The 25,541-nt window shown below is 42.7% G+C and overlaps 1 protein-coding gene across 1 annotated transcript in view; it reads left to right on the forward strand.

The window, feature by feature from the left end:
- Nucleotides 1-25,541, forward strand: part of RERG (RAS like estrogen regulated growth inhibitor) — a 100,787-nt gene that overhangs the window by 31,924 nt on the left and 43,322 nt on the right. The gene's annotated exons all lie outside the window — the stretch shown is intronic.

The raw sequence follows: 25,541 nt of genomic DNA on the forward strand, positions 1-25,541 counted from the left end.
GATTGTGGCTGTGTGAGTGTTGCACAGGTCCCACTCATCCATGAGGTGTTCTTCCAGCCCTGTTGCTGGGATACCATCACATTTTGGGAGTACTCATGGGACTGATACTGCCAGGAGGAGGTGTGGGCAAAACTGGAAATACCTTCCCCACCCACCCTTCGTGTTCTGTGTGATGGCATCACTGTTCCCTCTTCTAGGCTGGGTAATTAATCACTGTTCCCTGTTTCTAGGCTGGGCAATCACTGTTCCCTCTTCTAGACTGGGTAATTAATTACTGTTCCCTCTTTCTAGGCTGGGCAATCACTGTTTCCTCTTTCTAGACTGGGTAATTAATTACTGTTTCCTCTTCTAGGCTGGGTAATTAATCATTGTTCCCTCTTTCTAGGCTGGGCAATCACTGTTTCCTCTTTCTAGACTGGGTAATTAATCACTGTTCCCTCTTCTAGACTGGGTAATTAATCACTGTTCCCTCTTTCTAGGGTGGGCAATCACTGTTCCCTCTTTCTAGGCTAGGTAATTAATCACTGTTCCCAATTTCTAGACTGGGTAATTAATTACTGTTCCCACTTTCTAGGCTGGGTAATTAGTCACTGTTCCCTCTTTCTAGGCTGGGTAATTAATTACTGTTCCCACTTTCTAGGCTGGGTAATTAATCACTGTTCCCTGTTTCTAGGCTGGGTAATTAATCACTGTTCCCTCTTTCTAGGCTGGGCAATCACTGTTCCCTCTTCTAGGCTGGGTAATTAATTACTGTTCCCACTTTCTAGGCTGGGTAATTAATCACTGTTCCCTGTTTCTAGGCTGGGTAATTAATTACTGTTCCCTCTTTCTAGGGTGGGCAATCACTGTTCCCTCTTTCTAGGCTGGGTAATTAATTACTGTTTCCTCTTTCTAGGCTTGGTAATTAATCACTGTTCCCTCTTTCTAGGCTGGGCAATCACTGTTTCCTCTTTCTAGACTGGGTAATTAATTACTGTTTCTTCTTTCTAGGGTGGGTAATTAATCACTGTTCCCTCTTTCTAGGGTGGGCAATCACTGTTCCCTCTTTCTAGGGTGGGTAATTAATCACTGTTCCCTCTTTCTAGACTGGGTAATTAATTACTGTTTCCTCTTTCTAGACTGGGTAATTAATTACTGTTTCCTCTTTCTAGGCTGGGTAATTAATTACTGTTCCCTCTTTCTAGGCTGGGTAATTAATCACTGTTCCCTCTTTCCAGACTGGATAAACATCCCAGCTGGCTGTGGAGAAGGCAGCTCCCCCAGGCACTGCACGCCCTCCATCCCTCCCTCCCTGCAGGACTGGGGACACAAACTGTGGCCCCTTGGCCATCTGCAGCCCATCACTACAGCTCCACTCATGTTTGAAGTCACCTGCAATGATTCACCTTCCCCTGTGGCTAAAACACCCATGTGTGGCACCTCAGGCCATTCCCTGGGCATTTTGCAACCAAATTTCCCCCCAGGTCTGCAGGGATTAACAGCATTGTTTGCTCTGTCTGCCTGATCTATATTTCTCCTCTTCCCATTTTGTTATTTGCTTTGGGATTCATGTTTGAAGAGCTATGACTCACTCTACTCATGCTCCTACTGCTTAAAATTAAAATAGGAAAGCTTCTCCCTCTACACCCTCTACCTCCCAGTTTTCTAATTTGTTGCCTTCTGAAGCCATACAACACCTTATAAATGTTTCACCAGAAGGGAGCTGACAGAGAATTCCCATCTGCCACATTAACACAGCCTGGTTGGGAATATTTTTAAAAATTAAGATATTGTTTGGAGGGAGGGAGTGGACAAGGAGCTGCCTACATGACTGGGAAAAGGAGAGAGAATAGGAAACTGTGAAGTACCTTGGGCTTGAGAATCCAGGCCCACCTTGAAATTTCCTTCAGCTGCTTTGACAGAGGATGAGCAGCCACCACTCTCTACCTGCACTGTTGGTGATCAGCACATCTGTGACCATGGCCTTTGCTCCTGACCCTTAAAAACTGAGACACTTTTGTTAGAAGTGAAAAATGTGGTGCCTAACAGAGCTTAAATAGGAATAATTGAAAATTAGCTCTGCCTACATTCTCGAAGTGGGGGAGGATTCTGTACCTTAAAGTAAGTTTTTTGTACTGTAAGTTTTTGTTTGGCTCCTTTGAGCCAAACTCCTGTGCCACCAAAACCATTCCTTTGGGCATGGCTGTGCTGGGTTCTAAGCCTTAGGTGAGGCTGCTCCTTGTCAAAGAGTGAGCTCAGATCTCACTGAGTGAGCACTGAAAATGGTCACTCAGGAAGGAGAAGTGGAGCAGCTGAGATGTGTGCCTGCTCAGGGTAATTAACCTTTTCTGTTGGCAAGGCTTTGTGGCTCTGCCTCTGCTGCTACACAAAATTGACTTTAAAGACTGGTTCTTAGCCCTGAGTTCTCCTCAGAGCCCAGTTTGTCTCAGAAGGAGCTGCTTAGCACAGTCCAGAACAAAGATGGGGCCACCTGGTGAGTGGACAGTGTGAATGATTGAGGCTGTTTCCCACTCTTGCTCTCTTCCCCTGTGCCATTCAGCAGTGGATATTTGTGCTTGCCTGTTCAGTCCGACCTGTGGGCTTCTCTCTTCCTGGGGCTGTCCTGAGCAGGAGCCTTTGGTGACCTGCCATCACTTCATGGGCTCACAGAGTTGCAGTGGATGCATCTACATCACAGGGCAGTGTATTCAAGCTGTAAGCCAGACACAGTAAAAGACAGTCATTTGTGCAGGGAAAAAAAAAAAAAAGAAAACAAAAAAGAAAACAACAACCAAACAAAAAAAAAAAAACCTAGAAACCACTTTTTTCCTTTGTAGATTGCTTTAGTTCTGAGATGTAAGCACAGATAGTGCATCTGTATTTCTCAGTTCCACGGAGTAGGAGGAGTGCAGAGCGTTATCTTGTGGCTTTCCAGGAACTTGCCTCACTCTGCCTCATTGCCTGTGTCTCATGCAGCAGCTCTGGCATCACCAGGATGCTGTGGAGCTCGTGTTTTAGCCCGTGCCCACATCACAGCCCGTGACACACAGCTCTCCCTGCAGCTGAACACTTTGTCACAAGCCAGCCCCAGTGCAGCCCAGCTCCTTGGGCAGAAATGGGTGGTTTCACAGCCTGGCTCCTGATCTCATTTCCACCTGTTTCACAAATTTTCCTTCCCTCTGAGCTGTCACTTTGTCTCCTGCAAAGCAGTGATAACCTTACAATAGAACTCCAGGCTTTCAGAAGAGCTCAGCCTCCCACTCTGACAGCCAGACTTCACAAGGAAATCACCTCCCCTTCAGGCACCAAAATGTTCAAACGTAGAGAAGAATTTTAGCACACTGAGTCCTCAGCTTCTCACACAATCTGGGCAGCAGGCATTCTGCTAGGGTTGTTGGAAACTTTGAAAAGTTTGCACCTTCTTTAGGAAACCAAAAGAGAACTCAGTTTTTTGGAAAATCTGGCTCCAATTTAGGTGTTGAGCACTCAAAAATTTGAGTCTGAGCTCTCTGAAAAATCTGGCATCTAACAAAGGAGTGCTGTGAGGATAAATTAATTAATGTGAGATCCTGGGGTAACGGTGTTGACAGGCCTGCTAAACTTTGTAAAGAAGTGAGGAAGAGTTGCATGTGTTGAAATTTCAGGGAAAATACCTAGTATGTGAGAAATTATGACCTACTGTGGATCTGCCACAACACGAGGGAAACCACAGTAAATTCTCCACAGCTGAATTCTGCCACTGGCAGGAGGAATACTGTTGCCAGTGACAGATATGATACTATTGGCACACAATTTTAGAAGCTTTAAAACATTGAAGTACAGGCTTTTAGTGAAGTAGAGAAACACAGTATATCTTTAATCCTGGCTTCCTAACCAAGCAGTGCAAAGAATGTTTGAAAGCTGTTGCTGTGTTGCTATTAGTTTCAACCAGAAAATTTGTTGTCAGGTGGACTTAAATTTTCCAGATGACAACAATATCCCTTGCAGGAAATGAGAAGGAGATGAAGCAATGTCTTTGAAACTGCTGAGAGACTAGTTTTGGAAAGGAATTATGCAAATGTGATAATTGTGTGTTTTCCTTTCTAGCTGTATGAAAGGAAAACAAATGCACCTAGGAGATGCCTGTTGTTCTGCATGCTCACAGGTGTAACAGCTGCTTTGTGAAAAGTCTTTGTGGCTGCCCCTGTGACTGTTCCTCTCAGGTTCTGCCAGATAACTCTGGTTTGGAGGAAAAATAGAAGGGGTCTTGCTTCTCCTGGAGTTCTTTCAATTCTGATGGCTTCTCAAGCACAGCTGGAGAGCAAGGCTGCATCTGGCACATCTGGGGCAGCCACACCTCAGCAGGTTAGCAGCATTTGTCTCACAGCTTCATCTTCCAAGGACCTTCTGTCTCAGTTTTGGAGTGGGCTCAGCAGCCACAGACAGAATTCTGATGAGGTCAACAGAGCTACTCTATTTCCAATCAGCAGAGAGAGCAGTCAAACAAATGATCTTTTTGCAGATGCACTAATTATTAGCTCACACATATGTACATGGACAGCACAGTATTCCAAGGCCAGTGGAAACAGCAGGTTTGGCACTTTTGCCTTTTGTTAGCTATCTTGCCTCTCTTCTCAACATTTCTTTCATAAGATTTCTCTTTTGCCCTTGGGATACTTAACACCCTTGCCTGCTTCTGCCAATTTTAAAAAAATAAATAAATTTTAAAAAAAAGGTGGGAAAATTAAATGATTTCTGGAATGTGTCAGCAATAAGTAGAATCCCTTGGGACCACCTTTGACACACAGGAACAATAATTTTGAGAGAGGAAATTGGTTTCCCCATGGCTGATGGCTTTCCTGGATTGGTTTACCCCACTCCCACAGTGCTGAACTATTGAATGCTCAATTAGTATTCCCCAAAGTGTCAAATGAATTGAACCAGCTCCAGAAATTCTTCACTGCAGTTGATGTATCATTTTTCAGGCTCTGAGAAAAGGACTTACTGTTTCACTCAGTGCAGCAAACAAGCTCTCCCCTTCTCAACCCTGTGCTGGCTTTGCTTTTTTTAAATGTGGTTCAAGGACACCTGCAAAAATAAACAGGAGTGGCAAGTTATTGGCTCCAGAATGTGTGCAGTCCCTCAGCAAACTGCTTTATAAATAGATAGGCAGGTGGTTATAAGGACTATAGGATCTTGAAGTAATTTGGTTTGCTTTTGTTTTGCTTTGGGCTGTTGCTATAATACCCTGTGTGATTGTGACAGCACTTTGGATTCCCAAAGTGCAGATGGCCAGCTCCATTTTGAGCCACAGGCCAAAAATCATTCTGCCAAGCCCAAGGACTCAGAAATCATGACCTATATTTCATCTCAAATGAAGGGATTTCTTCACAAGCTGATGGAACTTGCCTTGTAACTTAAAAAAAAAAAAATAGAATTGCTTGTATTTCATATTTATATTTTTGAGTCTTTGTAATGGGTTTGGTTACATTTTCATCCCATCTTTATATCCAAGAGTCATAAATTTCTTGCTTAGTAATAAAAACAGGGATCATAGTGTGACTCCAAGTTTCAAAGCAAAAGCTTTCACTGGAATAGAAAAAAATAACAGAAGTTAGAAATTAACTTTTCAGGCTCAAGGGGGGTCCAAGGATAACTGGTTCTGGTTTAGCCCAGTGCACTTTCCCAGAAAGTTTAATCTCAGCTTGAACCACTCACTTAGGTACTCAGTGTAACAGGCTCTGCAAATCTTATTTGCATTAACTTTGTTAGGTTTGCTTATTATAGTCAGCTTGACCCAGCCTTTGCTGGGGATGTTGCCAGGCTTGTTTTTGTGGTCAGAAGAAGCAGATAAATAAAAATAAGATATAGCTATGCTGGGTGCTGGACATGACTGAGTGCATCATGCACCAAGATGCTCAGAAGAATGAAAAAGCAGAAGTTGTCTAAACTTTAAACCTCAAATCACAGCTGGATTTTAACCTGAAGTACCAAAGAAATTTGCAAGAGTTTTTCCATTTATTCTGAAGCAGTTTCAGTATCTTGGTGCTTTGCAGTGAGATCAAGGATTGTTTTTTTGAGAATTGAAGCACTCAGCCTTGAGTGAATAATAAAGAGCCAGTCTCCCCAGTTCAGTCAGGAACTATTTATGGGAAAACTGCTTGCTCAGGAAAGTATCAAAGAGAATCTACTTGGAAAATGATTCAGGAGAAGAACTGGGCAGAGAAGAGACACAGGGCAGAGAGACAATGGCTCAAGATGAAAATACCCCTTGTTAATCCCTGAGCTCTGACAGACACAGGGCAGCATAATAATTGATAATTTTCATGATGGGTTGGAAAATATACTTGTGATATTATGCTGAGATGGACAAGTGTTCAGAGAGTGGAATAAGAATTCAAAATGATCCTGGTGATTTGGAGTGGTGGTATGAGATGAATATTCTTTCAAGAAAAATATTCTTTCACTTCCATTTAGAAATATTCTGACTTCTATTTAGAAAAAGGTTGTGATACAACATTGACTAGTGGAAATTGTGGCAATCAGGCAGAGGATATTAATGGCATGAGCACAGCCTGGGGGTTGTCTGGCTGACAATCACTGTGTCCAGCAAGGACTTGAGGGCTATAATGAATCAGAAGCTGTGACCATGAGTCAAATCAGCCTGTGGCAAATAGGGAAATTATCATAGCAGGGTGTTTAAAACCAAGTATCATCTGTAGTAATCACTCCACTCTGCTTGGAGCTCCTTAAGACTGAGGCAGCAACAAGAAGGATTTTCCAAGGGTTAAAATGTAGTTGTGCTCACAACAGAAGCAAAGCAAGGGGTTAAAATTGCAATAAGGAGCATTGAGTCAGACCTTAAGGCCAAACACCCAGCAGGAAGGATGACAGACCCTGGAACAGGCTGCTGTGGGAAGGTGGGGGAGTCACTGGAGCTCAGACCTACGAGATAAACATCTGTCAAGAGCAGCTATAGCTGGACTGTCACAGGCCAGACTGGTTGGCCTCAGGTCCTTATTTCCAACGATTTGCTGGTAAAACCTATAGAAAAGAGGAAAATACTGTCACCATCTCTTTCACACTCTGGGCAAAGTGCCTCCCTTTGGTGCTGAGTGATCCTGAGGGCGATGGCAGCTGCCCAGTGCAGAGGGCAGCTCTCAGCAGCAGCAGTGCAGGGGTGAGTGGAGCAGTGTGCTGGGGCTGTTGGCTCAGCCTGCTCCATGAGCTGTGGCTCCAGAGCCTCCTGCTGTCACAGGATGCTCAGGAGAGAGGCAGGGGTGGTGTTGTCATCTTACTGCAGGGGTTCCATACTGCTGTCTCCTTATTGCAAAAGTTTCACACCTTCTTGGTGTTTCTTTTGGGCAGCTCCTCAGAGCACCGACTCTTTCTTCTTCACACAGCAGCCAACTGACTCCAGTGCCCTTCCCAACCCCTCTTTTATAGCACTCTTCTTCTCAGCTGTGGCCTGTTAAAATCAGGCCTGTTCCTAATCTTTGCTAACTGGCCCAGCTGCAACTCCTTAGGGGTAAGATTACTTTCTACACTATCTTTATTTTCTTCTATTCTATCCCGCTACAGGGTGGCATCACTGCCCACCACTTGCCCATCCCCAGCAGGGATGGGGGTGCAGCTTGGGCTGTGTGAGCAGAAGGATTCAGAGCTCAGCTCCTTTGGGTTTTGCAGCTCCCTGGCCCAGAGAAAAGCCCCAAGTGACCCCCTTTATTTATCCCTGGATGGTTTAAAGGGCTGCTGCAGGAAACCTTGCTCATGTTTGGCCTTCTTGCAGGATTCCTGTTGAACATCTGGAGAGAACTCCAAGGTCCCACCTGCCTCAGCTCCTCCTGGAGCCCCTGGCAGAAGGCAGCATGGTTACCTGGAGCTTCAGCCCTTACAGACCTTATTGTGACTTGGCTCCTTACTGAATGTTCTGAGTGGAGGAAAACACTAAAAATACACTTGAACAAGCCAAAAGAAAGAGATAATGGGAGTCAAAAATAGAGCATTTTCAGGCACAGGGTGTGTACAACCCCAGAAACTCTACCTTTATTTTAGTTTTCAGCTTTCTAAGAGTGCAAGAAAGTTCTGGGGGAGTGGGAGAGTGCTTTGACATGCACACAAAGATTTGTTCCTTGGCAGAAAAAGTGCTGCTGGATTTGCTACTATATGAAGGGCTTTACTACACTGACCTCAGCTCATACACAGTGATTCCTAAAGTTATATCTCTCTTCTGATTTCCCTCCTTTCTTATTTTCATTTGGAAACTATGCAGTCAATAAATAAAACATTAGGTAGGCTCCTAAACAGAAACAGGCATCAAATCAAAGAAGAGGAGTGGGTGAACAAAGAGGTGGCAAAAAAAGGGGAAGAGTGAGCTTAAGGCTGCACAGAAATTTCTTCTATTTGAAATAATGTTCATGGCATTTTCTCAGCCTATGTTGAGTTTAGCTATGCAGCTAGAAGAAAGGTCATGTAAACCAGAGCATCTGAAACAATCAAGCATACAATAGATCACTTGTAGTCTCACAGCAATGAGAGGAAGTTTCCATAAATAAGTCCCTAACAAGCCTGAATTGCCATTAGGGCACGACAACAATCTAACTAAATATGAAGTGTAAATCCAGGGACTTTAATTGAAGGGATCACCCAAAATATTTATGAATTATGCTGAATTAATGAAAGAATCAATTACCATCTCTGGTTTCTCATGCTGCACCATCATCCTTGCAGAGTTTAAACAATGTTGAGGGTGCTTGAGCACATGCTGTTTAAGTTGAGTTTGTCCTGAGCAGCCTAGGGAAAAAAGGGAATAAAAGGGAAAAAGGGACAAAAAACTTGAAATGAAGATTTCAGCCTGTTTCTAATGTGTCCATGGAACTTGCCCTGCAGAAGCCACCAAGAAGCAGCCAGACAGTGGAGACTCATGTTTTCCACACACTGTGGAGCTGCAGGGATTAAAGCCCTCTGGTGAAAAGATTTGTGTTCCAAAGCACCTCAGCTTTTGTGTGCTGGTGACAGAAGGACTACCCGGTGTGAGGAATTGCATTCCCACAAAAAAATTTTAAACCTGAAATCTTAATTTTATTTTATTTTGCCTTTAGGACTTCTTTATTGTTTCAGGACTTTTGGTGTAATTTATGCCCTGTTATTTGACTTTATTACACAAGATGCCAAGATTTATGTTAATAGAGGAAAATGCATTTAAAATGCCTCCCAATATATTTCCCTTGAAATACAGGAAGATTACAGCTGCTGCAATAAACTCATAATCTCTGAATGCTAGAATGGAAATGTTTGACATTAACAGGCTGCTTTTAGAAATGAATTATCTGCAGCAAGGACATGGAGAACTTACAACTGACGTCTGGTTGTGACTGCATTTGAACTTTGTGTGCTGTTTGGGATTCAGAGGGGGGAAATGTTAATTTTTACACATACCTCTACACTTCTTGATGTCAGCCAGAACCAGGGGCAGCAGAATTCCTCGGGAGAGATTGCTCCCATGTCAGTTTAGTTGGCAGGAGCCAAGGAGAATGTGAAGTCTCCTGAGAAAGTCTGATTCTTCCTATTTTCCAGTCTCAATGACTTCCATGGAAAATGAATGCCAGGGAATGCATACAGAGATTTATATCTCAGCTGCAGCACAATGTTTAAAAATCTGGAATGGTCTGGGACAACTTTGGGAATATTTGGGTTTGAGTCAGCCCTGAGTTTGTGACATACCCTGGTTAAAAATGTGGCTGGGAGACCTTGGAGGTGGTAAAGCACTCTGCCAGCCCTTCTTGCACTACATTTCACCACTTTCAGAGGCTGGCTGCTCGTGTTACTGTGGAGTAGCAAATGACAGTGAGATGGGAGGAGGTGGTCTCTGAGCAGGTTCTCTACTCTGCCACAGCACTTTTGTGCCAGCTAAGATTTCACTAGCTTAGTAAAGCTTATCTCACTGAAAATCTGATGCAGCAGAGCAGAGACTAAGTCTAGGTTTAGAAAATCTGGGCAAACTTGAAATTAAATTATCAGAGTGGAACTGTATTTCTTACTACTGTTAGCAATCCTTTGGGCTTAAATAAGATGAAGCCCATTTTTGTACCCATGAAACTCCTGCTGAACCCTGCTGGCATTGACAGGGCAGTGACTAATGGCTCAAAATAAATTACTATTGCCTGCTTTGAATTCCTTTTGCTAAGGATCTAGATCCTTTTGATATCCATAGGGTTATTTAAATCATCTTTTGAAATATGAACGTCAGAGGGTGGGTCTGAGCATGACCTCCACTTTTGGACTGGGGAGGCCTTGTCATCACAGATATTTAATTTACATCCTAGGCATTCACTGCACAAGGTATTGCACAATAAAAATGGTACCTTTCCCTTGTCCTGGAGTACTCCACCAGGAGGAAATCAACCTCAGAGTGGTTGTATAGCCTGAAGGAACACCATGGTTTTTGTGCAGAAAAATCACAGATACAGTCCTGCCTATGTCAAGAGAAACAAACAAAATCAAAACCCAAACCAACCCCCAATCTGCTTTAATAACATCAATAATTTGCTATGTTTTAACAAAAGAATCATTTTAGTGCAGATCTTATGAATATGCTCCATGCCAGAAACACAAATATCAAAACTGGAACACACCACAAACCAGCCCAATTAAAAGAAAAATCTTACATTCTTAACATCTCTTCACATTTCCATCCAGTTAGAACAATATTAGGCCAGCCTCTTGTTGAAACAAGGTCAAAGTGGTTTCAAAGAAATCAAAAAAATTCATGTGCATGCTTCTGTGTAAGTGAAAGCAGAATTTCATCCATTAGGTATTAAATGAGCACATTTAAAATATGAAATATCAGACTCCAAGCACATGTATCATCATTCATATTGTATTTTACCTCTTGGAGCCTCCCAGCACAGTGAAGAAACAAAAGGGTGTGGAAAGGAATTTCACAGTCAGTGAGGAGAACAGCATCTCTTCTACTCTTTATTATTTATTATTGCCTTTCCTGTATAGAACCACAGAATGCTTTCCTGTGTTCATCAGGAATCATTTCTTTATGGTTTTCATGTAGATTCTCTTTTGTGTTTGCTTTGGCCATTTTGTGTGTCTTATTCTATAAAATCTAGAGTGATTCTTGCTCCTTTCTAATCATTATGCATTGCCACCATTATTTTGTTTATGCTATAAAGGGCTCAGAACTGGTTCTTTGCTATATACAAATATGAAAGGAATCACAGTCCCATCCCTCAAAAGCTTAGGAGGAAAATACTAACATCTTTGGGTTCATCCCCTTTATGGAAACTAAATTTAGCCTTTAATATCTTTTAAAGAGAAATCACAACATTTTGGTAAATAATTTATTCAAGCCAGAAAAGGTACTCAGTAGAATCTTAGTTGGGGGTTTTATCTGACTTGCTAAGACTTCTGAAAATGTCTTGTTTTTCACTTTGATGGGATAAACTGAAAAACATTTTGCTATTCCAGTAGTGCTGGGATTTATATATCCTAAGTTTAAAATCTGCCCAGAGTGAAGCATCTTTTAGCACAGTTCATCCAGCAATGCTTGAAGGCAAAGATCCCAAAATTACTACAAAATCAGATCTGCAAAATTACTACATTAGTAACTCACCAAAGGCCTTCATAATAATAGTAAAACTAAACAAGGAGTATGCACATAACATGATATTTGGATGAGTTTTGCAATTAAACTCTCTTTTTTGGGGCACTGTGTTTAATTTTGGTCTTTTTTAAAGAAACGTGGGATCTGAATATTGAAGTTTGGATGCTCATTAGATGAAGTGGAACTGAGTAAAACTAAAAACCAGTGTGTTCATATCTGTGAATGCCCTGGCCATGGCTGCAGTGAGAGTTGAGAGCTCATTCTCTCAGGTGAGGCACAGCATTGCTGAAAGCCTGCTTCACTGTCATTTTAATTTTATCTCATCATATGAACTTGGTTGTACACAGGAATATTTAATACAAAATATGGCTAATCAGAAGTCAATTTACAGTAAAGACTGCTTTTGATGGCAAATTTATCACCAACAAATTTATCACTACAACTCTGTAGTCCATAACAAGAAGGAATTCTTGGGTGGGAAGTAAAGACCTTCCTTTCACTAAACATATTCTCTGCCATAGCACCAAAGGTCATTTTTCTCATGTGGAGCTTCACAGAATCAGATCCAGAGCTAAATTGATTGGTGTCCACCTTCTGCAACTAAGGAAACTGAACTCTGATACACAGAAGCTTATTCATTATCAAGAATCTGCTCTCCACCCTCCATAGAGTACAGAAAAGAACTGGGGTCCTGGAAAAATAATACATGTATAAACATGTATTGTTTGTAAATATTGTATAATAATTTTATTAAAAATACAAATCAATAAAATACTGTATAATAGACTCAAAGCAATTAGATTAAGATATAATGGACAACCTGAATGCTAAATACTTACAGCTTGTTTTCTTACCAGTTTAGCAAGCATATTAATAACAAAGAAAATGATTTCGGTTTCTATTAAAGCTAATATTAAAAAAGGTTGTCCCATTAGTTTTATGCACCTAAACATTTACATTATGTTTCATGTAAATAAATCTCTTACATGCAAAAGGTGTGGAGATGTAGGCACAGAGAGTTAGGAGATAGCTTTGTTGGTTTTTGGGCCTAATCTGTCATGTCCTTAGTGCCCTGGCAGGTGTTAGCCTTCTATTGAATAGTGTATTAAAAGATAAATTGCCTCATCCATAAGTTGTTTTCTATTTTAGATTAACAAATATGTAGAGTCCTTCAAGAAGACATTGCACTGTAGAAATCAATAGGAGATTGTTTTGATAGAGTGAAAATAAAAGAGATTAGGAACATGAAAAACATCAGCAAGTGCCAGAGCTGCTTCTTCAGTCAGAAAATTATTCCCTGGTTTCAATTAAAAGGGAATACAAAGATTGCCTCAACTCTTTCCATTTGTGTCATAGCATTTTTAAGGTATAACAGTATATTGAATAAGGTGTAATAGTGTATTAAATAAAGCATGAGGTATTTCAGGAGTATTGTCATACCTTGAACACCTGTGTGTTGTCTTGTGAGCACTGACTCAAGCTGACTCTGCAGACAAATATTCTCTCTTCTCCTCACTGTCTCAGCCTTGCTGGCTAGACAGTGATGTTCTTGTGGGTTTTCAGGGGTGCTTTTCCTGGAAAAGGATGGATGAAAGTGTGTGAGGATATGGCCACCATGAACATGCCAAGGATTCACAAAGGGGAGTTGCCATAGCACATTCATCCTCACGGGTCTGACAAGCAGATAATCTAAACATGCTGTGACTTCCACCCATAGCTGAATGCCTGAAATGCCCATTCTAACCCCAATTTACTGTAATTTATCAGTTCTCCTATTTGTAATTCGAGAAAATTACTCTCTTTTTAGAAATGTCAGCTGAAAACCAGGGGAGTGATCCCAATGCACCTGATATTTAGATTGACTGAAGTGCTCCTCTGATGACCTGTGAGGCAGAGTCCTGAGCCTGCTGTTCCACAGGATGATGTGAGCTGCAATTAGTGCTGTCAAGGAAGCAGACAGTTCTGCTCATGGGCTCCCATTCAGTTGTGCAGCTTTCACAGCTGCAGAGTAAATAGCTCTGTAGCACAATTCTGGAGGTTGATTCTCCACCAGGATAATTATTCAGACTCTGAATTATGCACACAGTCCTTGGTGCACCTCAGTCCCTGCTCAGTGTGCATGCTGTCAGCTCTGCACATCCATATTCCCAACACAGCCCCACAGCCCAGAAGCAGGTGGGATAATTTAGTTATGGCTGCAAAACACTCTCCATCCAAACCACAGTACTTTGGGGGTGATTCACAATTGCCAGAACCTCTGGACTTTTCTCTAGTTTTTCTGAAACAATTTTCTCCTTTCAGAGCAGACTGCTTCCTGATTTGACAAATGGTCTCAGCCTCCCTAAAGCTGAATTTTCCTTTTTATTACTATTTTGTTTACAAACCTCCTTTGGTTTCTACCTCCTCTCCTGTCCCTGGACTGATACCAAAGCAAATTGCTTCATCCAGTCCATCCCCATCCAGCTGTGGGAGTTTGCTCAGCTCCACTCCCTCCCCACAGTCCATCCCAAACAGAACCCAGCTGAGTTAGCACAGGGGAGAAGAGGCTTCCTGTCCTTTCCCCTCCAACTTGTGTCATAAATCCTAAGTGGGAATATTTATTTCCCCATTGATTAAGGGGGTTTTTCTGATCTCTGCTGTGTCCCCAGGATGGCCACAGCAATACTCACTAGTGTCCCTCAGCTGGAGGCTGCAGCACAGGATGCTCCCAGTGCACTGCAGCTGTGGCTGGCATGCAGCACTGCATGCAGCAGCTCACCAGCCTGTCTGCACATCTGCAGTGCTCAGGACACACACACACAAAGCTGATTTCTGTGCCCTGAGCAGCTCACCAGCCTGTGCACATCTGCAGTGCCCAGGGCACACACAGAGCTGCTTTCTGTGCCCTGAGCAGCTCACCAGCCTGTGCACATCTGCAGTGCTCAGGACACACACACACAGCTGATTTCTGTGCCCTGAGCAGCTCACCAGTCTGTGCACATCTGCAGTGCTCAGGACACACACACACAGAGCTGATTTCTGTGCCCTGAGCAGCTCACCAGCCTGTCTGCACATCTGCAGTGCCCAGGGCACACACACAGCTGATTTCTGTGTCCTGAGCAGCTCACCTGGCTGTGAGCACATCTGCAGTGCCCAGGGGACACACACATAGCTGATTTCTGTGCCCTGAGCAGCTCACCAGCCTGTGCACATCTGCAGTGCTCAGGACAAACACACACAGCTGATTTCTGTGCCCTGAGCAGCTCACCAGCCTGTCTGCACATCTGCAGTGCTCAGGGCACACACACAGCTGATATCTGTGCCCTGAGCAGCTCACCAGCCTGGGCACATCTGCAGTGCTCAGGACACACACACACACAGCTGATATCTGTGTCCTGAGCAGCTCACCAGCCTGTGCACATCTGCAGTGCTCAGGACAAACACACATAGCTGATTTCTGTGCCCTGAGCAGCTCACCACCCTGTGCACATCTGCAGCGCCCAGGGCACACACACAGAGCTGATTTCTGTGCCCTGAGCAGCTCACCAGCCTGTGCACATCTGCAGTGCTCAGGACACACACCACAGCTGATTTCTGTGTCCTGAGCAGCTCACCAGCCTGTCTGCACATCTGCAGTGCCCAGGGAACACACAGAGCTGATTTCTGTGCCCTGAGCAGCAGGAAAAACACCCTGGGCTGAAGAGGGTTCCACTGCAGGCCTGCACAGAGCATGAGGATGCACAGTGACCTCTCATATTCCCCTGAGGTAGGCCAGCAGCTGGCCATGGGGACTGCTAGGGTAGATCTCCAGATACTCCTGGCCCTGCTGAGGGCACATCCATCGTGGTCTCTCAGGGCTTGGAATGGGAAAAACTCAGGGAGGGAATGTCAAAGGCAAAGAAAGCCCTGCAGCTCCAGGGCAGCAGCCACATCCCAGGACATTCCTCACTCCAGGCTGCTCCTCGAGGCAAAATGTGAGCAAGATCCATGGGTTCCAACTAAACTGATGAGGGGAGTAAAGATAAAAAGGGAACCAAAATATTTGCAGCTGTTTGAATGGGAAATTTCTGTGTTGTTCAGACCTCAAAATCAGATTTTGTTCAGGCATCAGCACACGTTGCTGCACTGGTTTTTACAAGACACCAGATGCTGATCTGATTTGCTTCACAGAAGCCATTAACAATCCAGGAGATTTAGGAGGCTGCTGATAAGAGAAGGAACAGCAGCTCTGTAGAATTGTCTCATTAAACATCAATAAGTTGAAGTGGGAGCTTTCATCTACATTTGATCTCTGCCTAAATATGTGGAGTGGTTGAACCTGCCCATTTTCCTGGATAATAAAACTATTACATTAAACCTTTCAGAAAGTACTAGATTAACTCACCATCCTTCACTGAAGAGGCAGTTGTAGAGATTTTTTTTGAACTGCATTTATTTTATTTTTAATGTTAAAGCTTTGGGGGCTACTGCTGACATTTACTTAGGTGGTTTTAATTAAGTAATATTTTCAATGCACCTGAAGCTGTTGTCAAAGGATTTTTTTAATGTATGCTGTATCAGCAGACCTAAGCAATAATTCCACCTGAAGCTGATAAGGTATAAATGTAAGTTTAGAGAGCACTTATAGTCAAGTGTAAATATTTTCCACTTGATCTTTTAGTTTTTCAGTTCTAACAGATCCTTTCTAAGATGTGCTGGATTCTCCCTTGGGAAGCAGCTCCTTGGATGGAACTGCTCTAGGCACCCTTTGGATGGAAGCACTGGAGTACTCCACAGCAAGCTTGCTGTCATTCAGTGGGAACAGCAGAATTCAGATCAGAAATGCTCTTAAAAGGAGATATTCCAATTAAGAGTAGCCTTTTCCAAGGAAAGGATCTCACATTCCCTGCCCCTGTGGTCAAAGTCTGTAGTTTGCTGAAATTTTGGAAGGGGGGAGGTGGTGCTGTTCTGAGTTGTTGTTGAAGTTCTGGTGGGTTCAGGTGTTTGCCACAAGGCTTTTCTAAGTGGCATTGTCAGCACAATGGCAAAGTAACACCCACACTTGCAAAAGCTGAAATGTTTCAGTAAATTCAACTGATTTAAGTGCTTTGGGGGTTTCTACCCTAATTCCTTGAGAGCAGAACTTGAAATGTCACTTACAGCAGAAGAAAGTACAGCAAGTACACATAAGAATAACATCATTTACAATTAAAGGATAACTAAACATTCCTAGGGGTGGACATAAACCAGAACAATTGGATCCAAACAGAAGCAGCCTTTCAGCCAGACTCAGATCTGGTTACAGTCTTTGTGGCTGAGGCATCTCTCTAAATATCCCTGAAAGGAATGTACAACAGCTTGCACTGTAATATCTGAGTCACCTTTCAGCTAAGGAGGCAGAGGTGCTGGGGACAGCACTGAATATTTGGATATTAAGGGCACCTTAGGAGCTGTAGAATAAATAACCAGTTTTGGGATAAGTCAGGGAAGAAGTCAATAAAGAGCTCCAAATTCATGGGTTTGGTTCTAAAGATATAAAGCTGTTGAATTGTGGGCAAATAAAATGAAGCATTTACCTAGCACAAATGGAAAAGGAGATGAGAATTCCCATCACATTTGTATATATAAGGCCCAAAAACCCCCCAAGACTGTTCAGAGTGTGTCCACCCTGTCACATAACTTCATCTGCATGCTTTGCTCCAGGTCTGGTCCTTTAGCTGTCTGCATGGGATGGAATAAAACAACTGAATTCTTGCCCTCCCTCCAGGTGGGATACAGGGGGCAGTTTCCTCTGGACAGTTCCTGTAGCATGGGACTAACTGCTGTTAAAAATAAACAATCTTTTTTTTGGGGGGGCTGATTGATTCCATGGACTGAGGGGTCCAGAAACTATCAGTCCACGTGCTCCAGCAAGGAAATTGCAGCAGAATTTTATGGAATCAGTTATTTCTACTGATAAAATGAGAGATGCAGACTTATTATCTACACACTAAAAGGCTTGCTGGGCAGATTGGATAAAGCTTATGATTAGAGACACCAAAGATGAGCTGACATGCTGGCTTTTGTACAAGGACAGGCAGACCTGTCTAGAGTAGAGATGAGATAATTACATTTAGCTGTTTTAATAACCTATTTCTCATCATGCATAAATATAGCCTGATCAGTAATTAAAGTGAATTACACTATCTGAATTATACTAACCAAATTAAACTAAATTATACTATGAATTTGTGCCATTTTTCTTTACACAGGCTCAACTATATTTTGCTGCCCGTTCATTTTGGTGTCTTTTCATGTCACTGTGCCAAGGATAATAAAATTACCTTTTTGGGAGACCAAGTGTGAACACACACACTGATCACATACAGCAATAAAGCATTGGGTCAGTGGTTTCAGGTCACCAGGGGTCACTTCAGAAACCTTTTGTCTCCATCAAGGGTGCACATGTTGAAGAGACAAGCTGCACCTTGTGGCTGTGCACAGAACAAAGACCACACAGGGCTGTCAAAAATAAAACTGTTAGTTTGTAATGACAATTAATGCAATCATCAGTGTTTATTAACAACAATAAAATGCACAAATGATCACACATCAGGGGAAGACAAGGATCTTAATTGCAATTTTATCCTAATTTGGCTGAGCATGAAAGGATGAATCAGTGAGATTTTAGGGCAGGCTGATGTGCTTTATATGAGTGCTCATGTGAAAGAAATAGGAAATAATATTGCCAAAAGCAGTAGCTTATCCTGTTGGAACTGGGAAGATTTCAAGAGACCTTGGAGGGTATTATTAATAGAGGATGTTGAAGAAAATAATAATTTGGTCTTGGGAAAAATATCAGAAAATAGAGGACTCTTCATATTTTTAATATTTTTGCTGTTTTTAAAAATCATTTTTGGTGGTTAGTAATGGAAAATGAAAATATTTCACTTTCTAAAGGAAAAAGAATAGGCTCCTGTTAGGAAAAAGTTTAGACTATTCTGCAAGCTAGTTAACACTGCCAGTGAAAGAACAACTGAAACCCAACAGGCCTGCAGGTTCCCTCTGTGCTGGTACAGAAACAGACAAAAACCATCAGATCATTTCAGCTGGGAAAGACCTTTGATGTCACAACATCCAGCCATTAACCCACCACAGCCAAGCCCAGCACCAAACCAGGTCCCCAAGTGCCACAGCCACACATCTTTAAACACCTCCAGGGCTGGTGGCTCAGCAGTCTGTTGCAGTGATCAGCCACCCTTTCTGTGACAGCATTTTTTTCTTATATCCAACTTTTTGTGGTGCAACTTGAAGCCATTTCCTCTTTTTGTCTCTACTCAGGAGAAGAGCCCAACCCCACCTGGCTCCTCCTGTCAGGGAGTTATAGAGAGCAATAAAATCCTCCCTTTCTCCAGGTTAAACAACCCCAGCTCCCTCAGCTGCTCCTCCTAAGATCTGTTCTCCAGCCCTTCACCTTTTCTTGGGCACACCCAACTCACACAACAATTTTCAGCTTTAAGAGAGCATTGGTCTGGCTCAGAAACTCACCCTTTTCCCTCTATATTGGTAGTAAAAGCTGTGTTTCTCATTTCTTTCTGAACTAGCTTTCATTCTTGTAGAGGTTCTTCACAACTTCCAAATCCATTCCTTTTCTTAAATGAAAGGCTTGTAATAATATATGGCATTAAAAGATGGGGGAAAACCAACTCTATGGATCAGAGTCTGTCATGACCTGAAAAAAAAAAATTCAAAAATGAGCACAGAGTTCATCTTCTCTGAGTTTGGAAGGTTTTTCCTAAAAAAATGGAGCCATGGAAGACAAATGACCCACTGACTGTAAGGAAGAGTAATTATATTACAATAAATACTGCAGAAGACAGAGTCAGCTTTTCCCTGAACATTTTAGAAGTTTCAAGATAAATCACCCCTGCCATGACATTGAGCTGGGGCAGAAGAACCCACTCCCACTAGATGGTCTGGGAAACCTCATTAAGCCAAATTCTGCTCCTTGACACATTCCCAGGAGCTGTTTGAGGACCATATGGAGCCCTGCATGCAGCTCACAAGGCCTAAAGTTTGGCAAATGCTTCCCCACTGCACAACAAAGATCTTGGAACATCTTGCATTTTGCAGGGGAGGAAATGGAGACACAGAGACATTGTGGTCCTCTCCCACACTGTTTTGAGGGATAAAAGATAAAATGTGCTTCATGCCAGAGGCCACTCGTTCCATCTTTAGATTGTGCTGTTGCTATTTGTAAATATTTATCCATTTCCTACTCCAAATTTATCCATTTCCTGTTCCAAATATGGCTGATGGTGAAGGCTGTAGTAACACAAAGCACATATGGTTTTAGTTTTATTTTACTGCACATCAGTGATGGCAAAACCTTTGCACTGAAGAGGAAACTCCAAGAGCAATGATCACCCTGGCATGGAGAAACCATTTAAAACATGTAAGAATAGAGTGTGTTTTAACCTGCACATGCTGGCTGAGTGCTCACTTCCACACTGTGAGGAATTCCTCTACATGGAAAACATTCCTCCTTTGCCATGAAACAAATGGTTTCATAATCTGACACAAAATAGAGCAGAACAATGAATTGACTTGGGTGAAATGAATTAAATTTGTGAGGGAAGTTTGGTGAATGCTAGCAAACACCATAAGCCAGGTTCCATCCTGATTCTGTATAATAAATGTTTGGTAACAAAGCAGAATAAAAGTGAAACATATCTTCATGCTTGTAGGATTGTAGGTAAGAAAGAGGTGCACTAGAAAAAAAAAAGGGAAAAAAGAAAAAAAAGGGAAAAAAGGGAAAAAAAGGGAAAAAAGGGAAAAAAAGGGGAAAAAAAGGGGAAAAAAGGGGAAAAAGGGAAAAAAGGGGGAAAAAGGGAAAAAAAGGAAAAAAGGGAAAAAAGGGGGAAAAAAGGGAAAAAAGGGGAAAAAGGGAAAAAAGGGAAAAAAGGAAAAAAGAGGAAAAGGGGAAAAAAGGGGATAAAATGGGAAAAAAAGAAAAAAGGGGAAAAAAGGAAAAAACGAAAAAAGAAAAAAAAGAAAAAAGTAATTTTAGGGGAGAACAAGTATGGAGGGAAAAAATGTATTATCAAAGTTGGGACACACTATTGTAAAACTAAGAGAACCTAAAGATAAAGCAGCTTCATGAAACCTGAAAAATATAGAAAATAATTTTTCATTAAAATCCACCTCTACTATTTCATTATGCCCTCGGGAGTTGCTTATGTATTTTGTCTGCATAGAACAGAGTGAAATTCATCTTTGGAGTGTTTTGCTGCTGGCTGGGAAATCAAGAAGATGCTCATAAAGAGAAGCTACTAAGTGCATTTGTAACTCCCTGGGCTCAGCATTTCGAGTGGGAGTGACTAGCTTTTAGCTAAAAGTGAACTGCAAATTTCATGCTAGGGGGCTAAGAAATGGTATGTGGGAAAGCAGCAAGAAGATTATTCTAGTTTTCATCCTTGGTGCAGATCTATCCCACATGGCTGTTGGTCAAAAGCATTTTCCCATCCAAATGCTTCTGGAGATAAGCCAGGACACTGGAGAGTCATTGCAGCTTGTGGCTGCCTGCAGCACATCCTAGCTGGGGTTTGTGCTGTTGATTGGAGCAGAGTCCCACATTCTCTCCAGCATGCTCCATGCAGGCAAATTCAGGCAAACATCTCCAGTAGGAGCAGCCACAGAGCAGTGGGACTGTCACTGAGAACATGCCAGCAGAGCTGCCTCTGTGCCCCAGCTCCAGCCCCAGCCCAGCAAAAAGCCATTATTTTCCAGCCTGAAGTCTCAGTTTTCTTGAAAAGCTCCTGGTGGTGTGTGGTGGTGTTCACAGGGTCCCCAGGATGAGGGAAGAGATGAGAATCTTGACTCCATGTTTCAGAAGGCTGATTTATTATATTAAAAGAAAATGATATACTAAAACTACTAAAAGAATAGAAGGATTTCATAGGCTAGAAAGGAATGATGATAAAATCTTGTGACTGACCAGAGAGTCCCAACACAGCTGGAACTTCTGATTGGTCATCAAGTAGAAACAACTCACATGGACCAATCAAAGATGCACCTGCCACATTCCCCAGCAGCAGATAATTATTGTTTGCATTTCATTTCTGAGACCTCTCAGCTTCTCAGGAGAAAAAATCCTGGCAAAAGGAATTTTCATAAAATATGTCTGTGACAGGGGTGGTGATCAGGCCACCACTGTGCTGGTGCTTCAGCCTGTTGTGAACTTGGGACAGTGGCCCTGGCTCTGCTGTCCCTGCCACCCCAGCTCCTTGGGAACACATCTCTGCCAGCACCTGCAGGCAGGGAAAGGTCCCTTGCTGGTTTGTGAGAGTTAGAAGATGTTGCACACAGGGATTTTAACTGTTTGTGTTCACTGTGTTATAACAAACTCTGAGGCAATAATTACTTCCCTGAGGTAATATAACTGCACTAAGAGCATGAGAAATTTGATCTGCCCATGTCCTGGTTTTGGCCACAGCTCATGAAATCACAACTATCAAATGCAGGGCCTGGATAAAAGGGCCATTCTCCTCTACCTACACAGCTATTTTTGGTTCTTCACGGCGTATAAATAAAATAATCTCTGAGAGGGAAATTGATCAGGAGTTCTTTTCCAACCACATGGCAAGCTCTTGGGGAGACAAGAAAAGTCAAAATAATTTTTGAATCATAATTCTGGGTTTGAAGTATTCCAAAAGGAAAGCATGTTCCTACAAAAATAGGTACACAAATACCCTGAGTTTGATCCTGTCCCTGGAGAAGCATTCATGGCCTCAGTGATTTCCATGGAGTTATGCCAAATCACACAAGCTGGATATTTGCTCTAGGCCATTCTGCTATCACAAACAGCAGCTCCATGATAAGGATCACAACATCTTTCTGAGAGGAGGGCAAGTGTCACTGATAGACTGCTTGCAAAAACGTCACTCAGTAATAAAAAGGTCACGAGTGACCACAAGGGATACAAACAAAATATTTCACTTTTTTGGAGCATCATTTTGAAATCCTGGTCATTGTACCTACCAAAGATTTTCCTAACCTTTTCCAAGGTCTGTCTTCCTGCAATTTAAGGTCTGTGTTTGGGAACCTAGGTTAAATAGAGCCTCCCCTTTCAGCCTCTAAGCCTGAGTACATGCTGGGAAGGCCAGGACTAAAGTTGCAAGGTGAGAGGGAATTGGAAGGTGCCTCAGACCAAAGAGTGTGTGCAAAACTCAGGTCTGAGCACAGCAGCAGCAGTGATGCTCTAAGAAGTAGGGAATTACCTGCTTAGGAATTACAGACTGCATTTTGAAGCAGCACACAGCAGAGTGAGCCTGTAGAGGCTAAAAACACCAAGTGTTATCCAATCCAGAGCACAGTAGCATCCTTAGAAAAAAGAGCTCCAAAGAAAATTAAGTCAAAAGAGATGCAATCTCACAGCATCAAGCATGAAATGACTGAATACTTGACTTCCTCAGTCACTCCTACCTTAGGCAATGAAAGCAAGCTTACACTACTGGGTGAGAAGGAAAATTTATGAGACTTGTGGAAATAAATCACAGTGTTTTACTTGTCCATGGTGTGCAGGTTTTCCTCAGAATCCAGAATTTTTTTTTTTCTTGTTCCAAACACAAATAAGGAATGTGTCCTGAAGAAGTGCAAGGTTTTAAGTCTGTTTTTCCAAGACAAAGAGCTGTAGCATAATTAAGAACACTCTCAAGTCCTACTTTAGGGGTCACAAAACCTGTCTAACTCCTTGAATTGGACAGCACCAGAAGTGAAGGTCTCCAATTTGTACACAGTACACAATCCAAAATGAAATTAAATTATAAATCTATTCCAGGACACTGAAGATTTTATACCATGTAACTTTGCCCCCTCTTCCACCCAAGTGATGCTAATGAGCAAGTTTGAATGGGCAGTAGCAGAACCCACTCAGGGCAGGGATAACCCCAAAGCATTTGTACAGTTTTTCCTGTTCCCTGCCTGACCTGCTCTGCTTTATGTCAGTGTCTAGTTGGAGGGGGAGGATTTGTCTTTCTGTGCCATGGTTTATGTAGTGTCACAAATGCTGATATTGATCTCTTGCAGCCAAGGTTTCTGTTTGATCTCTCCAGTGTAAGAGCATGTGTGTTATTTTCATCAGGGCCTTTCCAGTCACTTGATTCATTTGTTTTGCACAAAGCAGGATTGTAACTGGGCACTGAGAAGGGGGAAGTTGTATATGCAGAGCAATTCCTATATTTCCTGTAAGACAGAGGCTATTTTGAGTTTGGCTTTTTGTGCTTTCTTTGGGGGGAAAAAAGGTATCTTGCCAAAGCAGAGGGCATCTAATTTTCCCAATCACTGCTTGTAAAATATTTATTAAATAAACTTTTACCTTCTCCCTTCTTAATTCTCAGATAATTCTGGGGCAGAGTAATCTTGTTCTGAGTGTAAATGTCACTCCTCTCCCAGTCAGAGAAAACAACTGCCTTTGACCAAAGAGCACATCTCCATTTTTCACCACAGCATTGCTTTCCCACTGGTTGTTTAAAAGGCAAAACAAATGTTTGGCCTGTGGGAGCAATTTAAGATGAGATAAACTGTGGGTTTTGGCCTCTCAAAGGTCATCCCAAGCTGATGTTATATCCCTGTTCTGGTGCTTTGTGAACTCTCCTGTAGCAATACCCATAGAAAGGGTTTAGCTATGGATCATCCAGCAGGATTATGAATCTGCATCTCTGTCACAGGTGGGTATTCTCCTAAGTGGGCTCTGACTCACTTGCCATTTGCATTCTTGGATGGAGGAAAATCCTTAGAGATGCAAATCAAGGGTATTAGTAGGAAACAACTCGTACTCATCTGCAAGAAGCAGGAAAAAAAGTAGAAATCCCAATATTTTGAGATTACACCATCATCCTCATAGGATCAGCTGAGCATTATTACAGGGCCACAGTTACTCCAAGGCTGTGGGATGCAAACTGAGGTGCCAAATCCCATAAAAAGTCTCTTTGGAGGAGATGTTGAAGGAGACTAAGACTAGGGCTCTGTTTCAAACCCCAGCTCCAACATGCCTGCATGTTCACATTCACATGGGAATGAGGGGTGCACAGGGGTGAAGCTGCTTGGACAGAGTCACCTGGTGCCACCTGGGACAGCTGCAGGAGGCTGGCTGGTGTGGGACAGGACCTGTCAGTGCTTTTCTAGGTGGCTGCTGGAGCCATGTGAGGCACTACAGGGAATTTCTGGCACCCCTTGGTACCTGAACCAAACCTCTCCACTGCCCCTCGTGCAGCTCAGCCTCTGGGTTCCCAAGAACTGAGCCAACAGCTCAGTTCTCTCAATCAAAACCTTTCCCAAAGCAGAAATTTGCTTGGCAAAAAAATAATTTCCTCCCTGCAATTGAGCTAAAGTAGAGAGGGAACAGGGCATCTCTGTGCCCTTCTCTTTTCCTGTCTTCTTAAACTTTTAGACTTTCTCTCACACCAGGAAATCAAGAAAATGTTGAAGTTCTCTGTGGGGAGAGTGAGTCCACTTGAAGGTCTAGAAAACAACTTGATATCCTGAAAAGTTGAGCTGTGACAACCAACCAGCCTACTTGCCTGTCAATTCCTGTCCCTGGTTCCCTTTATCTGCCTCAGATATTCTCCTAGATACCATCGGAGGCTGTATTTGAATAGCAAAGGCATTTTTGACATTTCTCAGGAAGAACAGCATCATTATTCTGGTGCTTTACAGCCCCCAAAGGCTTCAGAACCTCCAGGCGTGGTGGTTTGCTGTGCTGCAGGTCCCTGGTGTCTAATCCTGCAAGTAAATATGTGACTCATTCATCCTACAGCAGTGTGCACCATAAATATCAGGCACTTCTGAGAGGCCACGTTCATGTGTGGCTGACAAACACTGGTCTCTGGGCAGTAAACACCCAAACCTGAAACAACCCCAGCCTAAAACCAGAATTAAAAGCTTTGCTGTTCTGGAGAATCACAGTTCTAAGGTGGATTTTGTAGTCAGTAGATCAAGAGTGGTCCCTGATGAGAATTATGCTGTCTGACTT

This window comes from Haemorhous mexicanus, chromosome 5, assembly GCF_027477595.1.
Source record: "Haemorhous mexicanus isolate bHaeMex1 chromosome 5, bHaeMex1.pri, whole genome shotgun sequence".
Classification (NCBI taxonomy): Eukaryota; Metazoa; Chordata; class Aves; order Passeriformes; family Fringillidae; genus Haemorhous; species Haemorhous mexicanus.